A 12,590-nucleotide genomic window follows, 5' to 3' on the forward strand; every position below is an offset into this window, starting at 1 on the left:
ACTGAGATCGTGTCATGTCTGACCCCAAATGCCTCTGAATGGACAGTTTCACACCTCACTCAGGCTCCTTTCTCCAAATCTTGGACTTCCTCATAACCCGTGTGTATGTGTGTGTGTGTGAGAGAGAGAGAGAGAGAGAGAGAGAGAGAGAGAGAGAGAAAGAGAAAGAGAGAGAACTCATGTGTGTGTTGTGAGTGGGGGGGGGGGAAATACAGAGAGTAATAATACACTGATGCTGTTTACTTGCCTGGTCCCCAGGCTAAGAGGTCATTCTGATCCCCTGTATGTGACCTCTTCTCTCCAAACCTCAAATCTGAGTTGGTTCTACTTCCCCTTTTATTCTCCTCAGGGGGTCAACACTGGGTATCTTCTCTTTTATACCCTAGAGAGAACCTTGTCTATGTCCTATACCTCCTGATTCCCTCAGCATCCTTCTCAGTCACGGAGCCAGGTCCTGCTGCCCTAGAGGTGGAAATAGAGCAGGAGACCAGGCTTCTGGGAGTCTCTGAACCAATCCGTTGTGAGGCGCGCACGCCCTCGTGTGTTCATCTAGTGTAAATTCAGCCTGAGATTACAACCTGAGGCCCTGTTTTCTTTTTTTTTTTTTTTTTCTTTTTTTGGTCTTTTTGTATTTTCCAGGGCTGCACCCGCGGCATATGGAGGTTCCCAAGCTAGAGGTCTAATCAGAGCTGTAGCCGCTCTCCTACACCACAGCCACAGCAACGTGGGATCTGAGCTGCGTCTTCGACCTACACCACAGCTCACGGCAACACCGGAACCTTGACGCACTGAGCAAGGCCAGGAATCAGACTCACAACCTCATGGGTCCTAGTTGTATTCATTAACCACTGAGCCACAACGGAAACTCCCGAGGCTTCTTTTTCTGATCCAGCCAAGGATCCTAGCCTTTTCCTGCCTGACTGTGCCATTGCCTCCCTGACATTTGAATCAGCCTACATCTTGGGGACTCTATCTGGTCTCATTCCAAATGTAATACCTCCTGGTCATTTCCCCCTTTGTCTCTCTCTCTCTAACAACTGCAACTACACAACAATAGTAATAGCCACTATTTGCCAAGCATGTAGTATGGGCCAGGGGATTTATGTACATCAGTTCATTTAAGCTGCAGAGCCCCTGATGTGTTATTTTCTTGGCACATAGTAGGCACTTGTGAGTGAATGAATGGTTTCTTCCCAGATCATCACATGGCAAACAGAAGTTTGGGGAGGGCACACAGGTAATAAGGATAAGCAACAGAATTGAAACCCAAGTCTACTTGATCTCAAAGCCTGGGCTCCCAACAGTTATATAAGGATGCTTACTTTTTGTCTTTTTTCTTTTTAGGGCCACACCCTCGGCATATGGAAGTTCCCAGGCTAGTGGTTGAATCGGACATGCAGCTGCCAGCCTATGCCATGGTCACAGCAATATGGGATCTGAGCCGCGTCTGTGACCTACACCACAGCTTAAGGCAACACCAGATCCTGGACCCATTGAGTGAGGTCAGAGATCGGATCCACATCCTCATGGATGCTAGTTGGATTCATTGCCACTGAGCCACAACGGGATCTCCCTCAGGATGCTTCTAACACCCTGCAGCATCTTAAATCCCAATCATCAGGCCTGTGTGAGGGAGAAGCTGATGAATGTGGTTAGGGGAACTGGATTTGAAATCAGAAATCTGCATTTCTCTAATAATCAGTGATGTTGAACATTGTTTCAATTGCTTGTTGGCCATCTGTATATCTTCCTTGGAGAAATGTCTATTCAGGTCCTTTGCCCATTTTTCAATTGGGTTGTTGGCTTTTTTGCTATTGAGTTGTACAAGTTGTTTGTGTATTTTAGAGATTAGGCCCTTGTCAGTTGCATCATTTGAAACTATTTTCTCCCATTCCATAAGTTGTCTTTTTGTTTTCTTTTTGGTTTCCTTTGCTGTGCAAAAGCTTGTCAGTTTGATTAGGTCCCATTGGTTTATTTCTGCTTTTATTTCTGTTGCTTTGGGAGACTGACCTGAGAAAATATTTGTAAGGTTGATGTCAGAGAATGTTGCCATGAGATACCACCTCACACCAGTCAGAATGGCCATCATTAATAAGTCCACAAATAACAAATGCCGGGGGGGGGTGTGGAGAAAAGGGAACCCTCCTGCACTGTTGGTGGGAATGTAAACTGGTACAACCACTATGGAGAACAGTATGGAGGTATCTTAGAAAACTATGCATAGAACTACCATATGACCCAGCAATCCCACTCTTGGGCATACATCTGGACAAAACTCTACTTAAAAGAGACACATGCACCCACATGTTCATTGCAGCACTGTTCAAAATAGCCAAGACATGGAATCAACCCAAATGTCCACTGATAGATGATTGGATTAGGAAGATGTGGTGTATATATACACAGTGGAATACTAGTCGGCCATAAAAAAAGAACAAAATAATGCCATTGGCAGCAGCATGGATGGAACTAGAGACTTTCATACTGAGTGAAGTAAGTCAGAAAGAGAAAGACAAATACCATATAATATCACTTATATCTGGAATCTAATATAAGGCACAAAGGACCCTTTCCACAGAAAAGAGAATCATGGACTTGGAGAATAGCCTTGTAGTAGCCAAGGGGGAAGGGGAGGGAGTGGGAGGGACTGGGAACTTGGGGTAAATAAATGCAAAATGTAGCCTTCGGGATGGATTAGCAATGGGATCCTGCTGTGTAGCACTGAGAACTCTGTCTAGTCACTTATGATGGAACACTTAATGTGAGAAAAAAAAATGTGTACATGTATTTGTAACTGGGTTACCATGCTGTACATTAGAAAAAAATATATATATACATAAACAAATGATAAAAAAGAAAGAAATCAGAAATCTAATAAGCAGGCACTATACCTCTTCCTGGTTCTCTGAGTGTGGGCAAGTTGCTTAACTTCTCTATACCAAAGCTTCCTTATTAGCAAATGGGGGTAATAATAGTAACAACTCAGAGGGTTGGGCAAATTTAAGGAGATAATATACATAAAGGACTTAGTGTGGAGCTTGGTACATGGTAATCACTCAAAAAATTTTGCGATGGTGATGATGGTGCCTGAGACAAATAAACATGATGGCTCTTTCTAGCACATTTTCTGTACCTTGCTCCTTACCCCATTCCTTCCACCTCTTTATTCACTGCATTGGGCTGAATCATGGCCACCAAAAATATATGTCCTTGTCCTAATACCTGGAACCGATGAATATTATTTGTAAAAAGTACCAATCTTTGTAGATGTGATTAAGTCAATGATCTTGAGATGAGGAGACTGTCCTGGATTATCTTGATGCACTCCAGATTCAATTACAAGTGTTCTTATAAGAGAGAGAGCAGAGGGAGATTTTTTTGGCTGTGCCCATGGCATGTGGAAATCCCTGGGCCAGGGATCAAACTCGAACCACAGCAGTGGCTGGAGCCAGAGCAATGACTGGAGCCACAGCAGTGACAATGCCGGATCCTTAAATTTCCCAGCCACCAGGGAGCTCCTCAGTATCAGTATTTAAGTGTTGTTAATTTTCTATCATAGTATTTAAATTATGGGATATCAAAGGAAAAAGTAAACATCCATCAAGGCCTTAATCCCCTCCTCTGGGGAAGGGGTTCTATGCTTTGGGTTATAGGCAGAATAGTTGTATTGTATTGTGTTGTGTTGGCAGAATAATGACCATGTTATTGTCTTTATTTGGAGGTTAAGTGTGATTAAAGAGATGGATATGGATGCCAAGTAGACAAGAGGTGGACTTGTGATAACTAATTTTATGTGGCAGCTTGACTGGGCCATGAAGTACCAGATATTATTCTGGGAGTGTCTGTGAGGGTGCTTGGGGATGAGATTAACATTTAAATTGGTAGACTGAATAAAAGGGCTAAACTCATCCTCCATAATGTGGGTGGGCCTCATCCAATCAGTTGAAGGCCTGATTAAAATAAAAAGCTACTCCTTCAAGACCTTACTTTTTTTTTAATTTTTGGAATTAAGCATCACTTTATTATTTTTTGGGGGGGCACACCCATGCCATATGGAGGTTCCCAGGCTAGGGGTCGAATCAGAGCTGTAGCCGCTGGCCTACACCATAGCCACAGCAACGCAGGATCCAAGCCTCATCTTCGACCTACACCACAGCTCATGGCAATGCCAGATCCTTAACCCACTGAGCGAGACCAGGGATCAAACCCAAAACTGCATGGTTCCTAGTCGGATTTGTTAACCACTGAGCCACGACAGGAACTCCTCCTTCGACCTTACTTTATTTTACCCCAAGTAAGAGAATTTTCCTTTCTGCCAGTCTTTGAACTAGAACATGAACTCTCCCTGCCTAAAGGCCTTTGAACTGAGATATCAGCTCTTCCTGGTTCTACAGCAGTCTGCCGATTCTGGACTTGAGCTGGAAAAACTGCTCTACAGATTTGGGGCTTGCTAGCCCCTCTCTCTATATAATTGGTTCTGTTCCTCTGGAGAACCCTGACCAATACAAGGAAGGAATACTTTTCAACTCATTCTGTTAAGTAAGTATTACTCTGATACCAAAACTGGACAAAGACATCACAAAGAAAGAAAAATACAGACCAAACCACATCCAGCAACAGATACATAAAAAGGACTAAGCACTATGAAAAAGTAGGACTTATCCCTAGAATATAAGGTTTGCTTAACACATTAATAAAGGACAAAAGCCATATGACCTTCTCAATAGACACAGGAGAAACACTGGATAAAATCCATTGTCATTTCATGATAAATAAACTCCCCAAACTCAACAAACTAGGATGAAAAGGGAACTTCCTCAACCAGATAGAGAACATCTACTAAAAAACCCACAGCTAACGTCTTACTTGGAGATTAAAAACCGAGTTCTCTTTCTCTAAGTTCGGGAACAAGACAAGGATGTCTGCTCTTGCCACTTCCATTCAATATGTCACTGGAGTCCTAGCCAAGGCAATAAAGCAAGAAAAATAAATAAAACACATCCAGATAACAAAGTAAAAAGTAAATATTTATCTCCATTCACACATGACATAATCTTATATATAGAAAAGCCTAACAAATCTACTAAAGCCCTGTTAAAAATAACAAACTAAGCAAAGTTTCAGGATATAGTATTAATGTACAAAAATGTGTTTTCTATGTGCTAGTAATGAACACTGAAATGAGAGTAAGAAAGCAATCTCATTTTTATAATATCAAAAAGAATAAAATACTCAGAAATCAAATTAACAAAAGAAGTGTGAGACTTGTACTCTGAATACTACAAAACATTATTGACAGAAATTTTAAAAGATCTAGGGATATGAAAATTAATCCTCTGTGTTTAGGAAATGGAAGGACAAAATTTTCTTACAAGTTAATAAGAAAAAACCTGCAGAGGCATAGGAGATGAATATGCAAAACTATGATGAAATACAAATTGGCTAATAAATATTTAAAGAGGGCAAAAAGGCAGCTGATAAGGGCTAACACGTCCATGGCACATGCTATATGCATGCTTCACATGTATTAACTCCTTTAACTCTCACAACAACTCTCACAGTAAATACCACAGGCTACTCAGGACTGTGTGACACTCCCACTTCATCCATGGTTGTCTGTTCACTTGTGTGGAGTGATGTGTGCCCCCACAATGCCTGTATTGGCACCACTGACCCCAGTGGCCTGACTCCACCCTGAGTGTCATTGACAGTGTCAGGAGAGCTTCCTGGACTGCACCCTTCAGGTAAGTCTCCTGAGTCATAATTTCTGAAGTACAAGTTCAGCTATGTGCTAGGTGACAGTGTGTAAGCCGGTCTTCCCTAATGAGCTCCTATAGCGCAAATATTCTGTGCGGCAAGGGGTCCATGTACACCCATTAGCCTTAGCAATCAGCTAGGCTGGGAATGAGGTTGTCAGCTACTGATGAAAGGTGGGTTGCCCAGTGAGGGCACAGCTACTTCTAGAGGAAGACCATTGTGTTTCTGCCCAGAAGTGGGCCCTGAGAGGCCCTTCTGGCAGAGCCGAGATTTCCTGCAGGAAGCAGTTCTATTCTGCAATAATGTGAGGGAAAATAGGTAATCAGAGTCACAGAGGCCTGTGCCTTATTGCCTGGCTCTGGTCATTTCAGACTGGACCTTTTTAAAAGCAGGTGTTGCTAATCCACTTTGGCCATAAAACCTCTTCCTGAAACGGACAGCCTGTAGAAAGTCCAACCTGAAACATGCAAGCTCTTCTCCTTGCAGAATGTGCCTGGGAAAGGGGATAGACTGCCTGCTTTCTGGGGATATCAACTCCAAGTCAGGGCCGTGTGAGAACCCTAGTGGTGGGGGCAGGTAGGGGAACCCCCTTGAATCACCTTGAACCCCCACAACAGGCTCTTTGCCTTTTCAGCCCAAGCAGGTATTCTTCTTACCAAGGATTATTAGAACCAAATTACTGAGAGTCTCAAGTGAGTGGCTTACTTGGAGAAGGGGAAAGGAAAAAGAATACCTTGATCACTGCCAAGGTCACCAGGATAGACAAAGGCAGAATAGCTCAGGGAGGCCACGTATAAAAGTAAGGCTCAAGTCAGTGGGCCCTCTACTCAATGGTACATGTTGGATTGGGACAATTTGCTGTCAGACTGCAGCAACTGGCAGGCTCCCAGGGGAGGTCCAGCAGTGTTTGTGAACTGAACTGACCCATGTTGCTTCCTGGGAGAGTCTGGGCATTCTACAGATAACAGCCTCTGCTGGACTCTCCCTTTGTGGGCATGGATTCTTGAATTTTTAAGGAGTTCATTGTCTATAGGACTTTCCTAGTTGGCCACAGCCACCTTGGGTGATAGGACCTGGGACACTGTCCATTTGGGCTGGGCTATCTGTCTTTCTGCCAAATGAACAAATTAGAGGTGAAGTGCCCTGTGATGAGAGAGAGGACAAGGAGGATGGATGCAAAGTTAGTCCCTCCATGTTCCGTGGAGCTACGGTCTTTGCTGTGACTCACACAATCCTGTGCTGTCATAGCCTGAGTTGTAGCCACCACCAACCCCCGCCCCGTGTCCCTTCCAGGGGTAAAGGCAGTGTCTGGCAGGAGATGGAGGTACATGTAGCTTGGAGCCAGAGAGACCTGCATCAAACTTTGGGGTCTGCTGCTTACTAGATGTGAGGTGTTACTTAGCTCACTTGACATCTGAGGTCAGTTTACTCATCTGTATATAAAATGACTTTGAATGACAGAATGGATGCAAAGTACCTGGAACATAGCAGGTGCCCTGTAGATGGTAACTGTCACCGCTATCACCACCACCACCACCATCAACATCATCATCGCTAACACTCTTAGCATTTATTGTGTACCTCCTGCATGTCCATCCCTATGCTTGGCCTTGATGCAGAAGATAAAGGAGAAAGCAGTCAGTGGTTTCTGCCTCAGGTTAGTATGTAGTGGGAGAGCTCAGATGCACATAAATATTGAAAATCCAAGTGCCAATCAGAAGCATACGGTCAGGATATGGAGATGAAAGGAGGGAACAGATCTGTGGTCTAAGGTATTCAAGGAAGGCCACCCAGAGAAGGCAGGGCTAGGATAGGCCTGGATAGACTGAATTTCCAGTACTGCGAAGGAGGAAGGGAAGAAAATAGAGGATGCTCCTGGCTTGGCTCAGCTCAGGACAGCTCCTGGAGTTGGGAGTGTCTCCCATCTCCCTTGGGGCTGCTGGGGGGCAGGCTCAGTGCTGGGTCAGTTTTCGAAATGCAAATACTGGGCTGGCCACTGGGGGTCGACAGAGATTGAGGAATAGGGAGGCTACTAGGGCAAGGAGAAGATTTCCTTGGGGACTCTACCCAGTTGATTCAACAGCCTGTCTAATGTTTCATTTCCCCACCTCTGAAATCTCTCCCCACTTCCTCCCTGTCTTTAGAGCCCTAATCCCCTAAATTCCTCTTAGTTCAGAAGTTCCAGAATGTCCCGCCTCCCCCACCAATCCCAGGAGGAAAATTCCCTACCTCTCCACCCCCCACCCTCCCCACCCTCACCCCACCTGTCATGGCTGAAGCCCAGGGCCGCCATAGTCTCTGCTTTGTGTCCAGGAGAGCAGCTGTGAAAGAAAAACAAGCCAGGCCAGGGAGATTTATGTTCCTCTGAGGGAGGTGGCTGTCTCATGAGGAAGATGCTGGGTGGTTTGACAATGGAGATCTCACTCCAGGTCCAACTTGGACAGCACTGGGGAGGTGGAGGTACAGCAGGGGTGAGGTGGGGGAGGCTGATGAGGAGACTAAAGGCTTAGAAAGAAATTGGGTCCTTCCTGAGAGGTACACTGAGCCCGGGCACTGGGGCCTTGCTGATTAAAGGTGAGAATGAAGGTCCCTAAACCAAGCTGACTACCTTGTGAGTGGGGAGGGGATGTTTCAATGACAGAGATCCTGGTTTGCTTGGCTCAGGGGCAGCTGGAGGGTGGTGGGCCTGGGTGCCATATATCTGCTGTTGGTTATCTGTCTAGCTGGGTCCAGCCCCTTATCTGTCCTCGGGCTGCCCCCAGGGGCTTGTGACCTTTCTACCAGCAGGCCTGGGTTTATCAGTAGAGAAAGCCCAGAAACCTGACCCTTTAGCCTTTATGGCATGGTGGAAAGCAGGAAGCTAGCTCATAGGCTAGTGAGAAGTCAGAGCTAGGAGGGCTGGAGAGAGGAGGCAGCACTGCCCCTCCCCTGTGGCTCCTCAAGTTGTCCAAATATTTGCTTTGCTTGGGGTGTTCCTCCAGGGTAAATTTATTTCCTGTGTTTATGGGGCCTGATGAGTCCAGTATGTTCTCCAAGGAGCCAGGAGCAGGACTGGGCAAAGATGCCATTTCTGTAGATAGCGTCACCCTCCCCTGGGCTTCCTGGCTCTCTGAGATGGGAAACTAAGCTGGGGTCAGTGACAGGTGGGGGACAGTGGCTGCTCCCCTCCCCTGAATTCCCAAGCCCCTGACAGTGATGAATGGCCCGACCCCTCTTTGCGCATTCCCCAGGTAACTGGAGTGAGGGAGCAACAGGTGAGCCGGGCTGGAGTGCTGTGGGGTGTCCCCCCACAGCTGTCCCCTATGGGGCTGAAGAACAGAGGACAGGAGAGCCTGCTAGAGGAAGCTGAACCCAGATCAGTGACACCAAGGAAGGCAGGGATATGCAATGACTCGGCCTGTAAGGAGCCCATAATCCCAGCTGCAGTCCAGAGCCTCTGACACCTGCTGCGTCACATTGAGTCATGCTCTGGTCCTCAGGTGCCTTGTTCTAGCCTCTTTTTAGAGCAGGGACAGGCCATTTGTCTGTGTGTGGCCCGATGATTTGGGATAGATTTCCCAGGAGCCCAGGGTAGAGTAACAAGTTATAAGGAGAGAATATAGTGGGAGGGAGAGTGGGAGGGGGAAAGCCCAACTCAAGAAGAGAAGGACTCCTCCTAGCCTTGGTGTCATCCTGCCAACGGCCTGACCCAGAGCCAGGTTGACACCTGGAAGATCAAGGTGATCTCCATGCAAACACCAATAAACCAGGCATGAGGCTGGAGCAGGGACCAGGAAGGGGCGGGGGTTTGAATGTGGTTAAACTCTTGGCCTTGGGGACCACCCCCTCCTTCCCCAGCCCCTGGGAATTGCCATGGCTGCAGAGAAACTAGAAGAGCAGAACTTGCCCACCTGGGGCTTGATCTGAGACCTAGCCCTGGGGTGTGGTGCAGTAGGGAGGTGGGAGAAGGAAGAGTAGGAGGGCTCAGGTCCCACCCCAGACTTGCCCTGAGAGTGACCCAGAGAGAGTGACTTGGAAAAAGCAAGGATTCGTAGGGGAGGAAGGACAGCCTAGGCTCAACACAGACCCCAGCTAGTCTTAGCTAGAGGGTGGTGAGGGCAGAAGGAGGACCAGGAGAGAAGGGGGTGGCAGGATGTAGCTGGCTGGGTAAGAGAGGGCTTCACAGGCTGAAGTTGGCAGAACAGGGGATGTGGCCAGACTGAGGCTGGAGCCTCAGTTGTCTCTTGCCTAAAATAGGCCTATCATGGAGTTCCCATCATGGAACAATGAATACCAATCCGACTAGGAACCGCGAGGTAGCGGGTTTGATCCCTGGCCTCATTCAGTGGGTTAAGGATCCAGCATTGCTGTGAGCTGTGGTGTAGTTCGCAGACACAGCTTGGATCCTGTGTTGCTGTGGCTGTGGTGTAGGCTGGCAGCTGTAGCTCTGATTCAACCCCTAGCCTGGGAACCTCCATATGCTGCTGGTGTGGCCCTAAAAATAAATAAATAAATAAATAAATAAAATAGGCCTATCTATATCAACCTCAGGGATGCTGTGCACATTAAAAAAAGACAGCATAGCACCAAAGGTGAGAGTGCCCCGCTATGCTGTCTGGCATACAGAAGCCGTTCAAGAAACATGGCTCTCCCTCTACTTGTGGGGAATGGCTGTGTGTTTCTGTGATGAGGGTGCAGGCAGAGGCTGTGGGTCTTCAAGGGGACAGTCAGGAGGCCTAAGGCAGGTCAGAGATGACTGTAGATAGGAGAGGGGTGCTAGCCTCATGGGGGTGGTTCCAGCTGGCATTGCCTCAACCTCAGGGCAGGTTTCCTGCCCTTTGATCTTTCAGTGGGCAAGGCCCACCCCTTGGCACATACTCCCTTCCAGAGCCCTGGGGTATCTGAGTAGAATCATGCATAGAAGCTCAAGTTGTGCAGCTAAATGGCCCAGATTTGAGTCCTGATTCTTCCACTCCCTGGCTGTGTGGCCTTAGGTGAGAGAGTTCACTTCTCTGGTCTCAGAGTGCAAGGCAGACAATAAGAAGTCAAGGACAAGAGCCATGGTAATTGAGAAGGTGTGTGTGTGTGTTTATGTATGTGCATGGGACAGTGACATGAGAAAATGTGGGGGCTGTACTCTATGTCCCACGAGGTCAGGAACCAGGCCTGTCAGCTGGTGCTGCGTGACTGGATAGGAGAGGAAGATGGACAGGTTCAGGTACAAGTGTGTACATGTGTAAGAATATGAGAGGAGTGAAAATAATGTGCACGGGGCTCACCAAGCACATGTTAACAGGTGAGAACATGCGTGACCAAGAATGATGGTGTCTCTGTGGGAGGCTCTGCAGAGGAATAATAGTTTCCATTCAGTAAGCACCATGGTGGGCCGACCGTGATTCTAAGCCCTTTCAGTGCATTATCTCATTCACTGCTCAGCATGGCTCCCTGAAGGAGAGAGGATCTCCAGGTTACAGAAGAGTTAACTAAAACACTCAGGGGAAGTGACTTGCCCAAGAAGACACAGCTGATAAGCAGTGAAATCTGTGGCTCTGAAGTTCACACCCCTTGCATCCCATGGGTGTGGGAAGCTGATCTCTGTAGCTCTCCAGAGGCTGCATGATGCCTAAGGCTTCCTGCAGCTGCCAGATATTCTTCCACATCCCTGAGTCCAGGAGGCCCACATATACTGATTTCCATCTGCTTGGAGCTCCTTGAAGGCAGGGCTTGGTGGGGTTCCCCTTTGGATCACCAGTTCAGAGGCCAGCACAGGATCAGTGCTCAGGAAACACTTGTGGACTTGAACCCTGAGAAGTACAAGTGGGTTGGGTAATACTGATCTGGTAGGCTTGGGGGAAGGGTTGTGACTATCACTGAAACAGAGAGAGCTTGGATAAGAGAGGGTCCACAGCCCCCATAGGTCCTGACTTCCTCTCTAGCTTCGTTGGGGAGTAATTTTTCCCTACCTCAGGGGCATGAATCACTACATCAGAGGCCCTGCTAGGGTGGGGCAGGAGGTGGGGGCCTGGAGTCATTGGCCCTGGCAGCGGGATGGAGTAGGCCCAGCCTTGCTACTGAGGCTCTGGTGGACAGGTTGAGGCAGAAAGACTGTGCCGTGACCAGGGGTGACCAGCGTGCAAAGCAGGCCTAGACATAGAGTCTGTTCTTTCCTCTGTGCCCTCCCCACCCAGGATGAGGTGTTGGCACCCTCAGGAGCTGCTGCTGTATTCCCATGTTTCCTAAGTCTGGCAGCATAGCCTCATCTGCCCCATCCCCCACCAGGTCTTGGGCTTGCCTCCTGACGGGCACTGGGAGTGCTGGTAGTGGAATCTAAAGTTGGTTCTTGGATTGGTGGTGATGATTTTAGCTGGAAACTTGAGGATGTGGCCAGGAACAAAGACGAACTTTCCTAGGCCTAGAAACCTTCTGGAAGACTGGAAGTGAAGAGTGGAATCCTGGCCATCCTGAAGGCCACTTCCTTCCAGGCATGAACCAGCTTTCAACTAGGAATGGATTAAGCAAGGAAGGAAGCAAGAAGGGGCTGGAAGTGTGGCGAGTGGGTATAGTACAGGGAAACAGGCATAGGCTTTGGAGACAGATAAGTCTGGGGCCAAATCCTGCTTCTACCACTGATCAGCTCTGTGACCTCAGATGAATCACTTCTTCCTGAGCCTAAAGGATTCTGAAGGGATATGCCTCTACTATGGTTCTTGGCACACAGTAGGTACTCAGACTGTTTTTCATCCTCAGGTTTTGCTGTACTGCCATACACTTGTGGCAATCCTAGTCTTCAAGCTGGATGATGGGTATATCCCTGCAGCTAGTTTTTGTCTCTCCTTGCTCACACCCCAATAAGG

Source organism: Sus scrofa, chromosome X, assembly GCF_000003025.6.
Source record: "Sus scrofa isolate TJ Tabasco breed Duroc chromosome X, Sscrofa11.1, whole genome shotgun sequence".
Lineage (NCBI taxonomy): Eukaryota > Metazoa > Chordata > Mammalia > Artiodactyla > Suidae > Sus > Sus scrofa.